Source organism: Sinocyclocheilus rhinocerous, unplaced genomic scaffold (genome assembly GCF_001515625.1).
Source record: "Sinocyclocheilus rhinocerous isolate Xijiao unplaced genomic scaffold, SAMN03320098_v1.1 scaffold1143, whole genome shotgun sequence".
Taxonomy (NCBI): domain Eukaryota; kingdom Metazoa; phylum Chordata; class Actinopteri; order Cypriniformes; family Cyprinidae; genus Sinocyclocheilus; species Sinocyclocheilus rhinocerous.
In genome coordinates, this window is record NW_015638978.1 from 125,371 (window position 1) to 127,850 (window position 2,480).

The following is a 2,480-nucleotide window of genomic DNA, read 5'->3' on the forward strand; positions in this document are numbered from 1 at the left end:
TAGTCTAAACAAGTACATTCTCACCTAAAAACTCTTAAAACTACATTCCGTGACACAAAAACAGTATTATTTTTAAATGATAGTGGATTTGGGCGTCCGCCATGACACTCGCTGTGAGATATACAGCAAGCGGAAGTGGAGTGATACAAACGGTGAAACAGTTGGAAGAGTTCTGTTATCACTCTAATATCGCACTCAGCCAATCAGATTCTAGGACCAGAAAGAACTGTTATATATATATATATATATATATATATATGTATGTGTATTACTTGAACAGCAGGATTGAGAGATATCAATATGTCTTTGCTAATTAAATTCAGTTTATTAATTTTTCTATAATGAATTGAACATCAATTCAACAAACTGTTAAAAGCTATGGGAAAATCTCCAACCATTCATTCATCCAACTCCATTCATTTGCGGTAGCCAACCTTTGTGGGGACACTGTATATTAGGATAAACTGATATAAGCTCATCCAGCTATACTACACTCATCTGACTGGTGTTTTCTTGGAAACTTGCACAGGTATTCGATGTACACGAACGATTTGATGCACAGCTGTTCCTGCTGCAAGGAGGCGAATGTCACCAATAAAACGGTGACACTGAAGTGTGCCAACAGCAGCGAGATCCGTCATAACTACAAATACATAAACAGCTGCACATGCACTCCAATGACGTGTAAAGATCAGAATACCACTGAATAAAAGATCCTGCTTGACTGCTAATTTGAACATGACTCAATAATCTGACACACTACATTTCAAAAATATATATCCAAAAATGGTTATAGCGATGATTTAAGCTGATTGTTACAATGCATTAATGGCTAAAGTTATTTTGGCAAATATTGCACCATTTATTTTCTGTATATGTATATTCTGTGTGGTTTGATCCAGGGGTATGGTTAACTCTAGTCTGTTTTGTTATCTCTCAAAGGGGATCCTGGGCATTTTTTCTTTTATTTGTTACACTCTTTGGTAATGCATGAGATAATGGTGTACATTTCCTTCCAATGAACTGAATTAAAATCACAATAAAGCATCATAAAGAACATCAATAATATAGTCCCCTGGATTTTTTTTTCAGAAAAGTGCTAGAGTGAATGCACTGGAAATAAAACTGAGCACCAACACTTCAAAACCAACTGTCTGACAATAATGAAACGTATGTCCTAAAACTTTTTTTAGATTTAATTTAGGTTTAATTTAGATTTTGAATCCCGCTGTATATCGAGAGACCTGGAGCAAGTTCAAGCTCAAACCGGTGTGCACCGTTTTGCTACGGTTTCCGGTTTGAACGACATGTTTCCTGGAAACGGTGTGCAACGAGGTTTGAGATGCGTTTTCTCTTGTTTGGTGGGTGTGTCAAACATGTCAGCCCAATCAGCAGCAACATGTATATAAACCACGCGGTATTAAAGGAGAAGGGTGTTCCTGCACAACCGGAGGCTGCAGTTTCAGTTCTAGGACCGCAGTTCTAGGACCCTATTACGGTGGCCGAGAAGTGCTAAACAAATCACAATTCTGAAATCAAAATAACAAATTACAAACGCAAATGCAAGTTTAAAAAACAAAATAAAATTCAGAAAGCACAACAACAATTCAGAAAACATTATAACAAGTCAGAAAACAACAAGTCAGAAAACACAACGACAAATCAGACAAACCGGAAAAGGTAGGTATAGTTTGAGACAGCCCATTGGTTTGGGATTACTCACCGCTGACTGGACGAGACATCTGTCAATCAACGTATACAGGGAAGAACCAGCCGAAGAACAGCAGAGTCGTGGTAGAAAGTTCGGAGATGGTATTAAAGTAGCTCAGTTTAAATGTATTGTATGAATTGCCCTTACTATGGAATAAAAAATACGGAGTGTATATTTACATTTAGTTAAAAGTGGCTGTAAACCATCAGCTGCAGTGGTGCAGATGCATAAGCACTTGTCGTTGGCTTTTTGACGCGATCGACCCAGGTTCGATCCCGCCTTTTGCCGAACCTTTTTTTTCTCCCTTTTCAAATCTCGTATCACATCGTAAAGGCATTTATTTTCAATAAAAATTAAGGAAATAATCAAAAAGTTGAAAATAAAGTATCGGGTAGGGTTAGGGTAGGTGTAGGGACGGCTTTATTGTACCAATAAGGTGGCATCCATTTAATAATTAAAATTAAAATTATAATTTACACTCAATACGTTATTATTGCATACTGTTTTATAATGTACTACAATACTGAAGTGCAGATAATTGCCACTATTTGCAACAAGTAGTATACTTGATAGTAGAAATCCTGCTATTTTAACAGTGTAAATAGGTATTTGCACTTAGTGTAAATAGCATATTGATAAAAATACTGCTATTTTCACTTAGTGTAAAATAGAATCCATTGCTAATACGAGATTTGAAAAGGGAGGAAAAAAAAGTTCGGCAAAAGACGGGATCGAACCCGGGTCGATCGCATCAAAAAGCCAACGACAC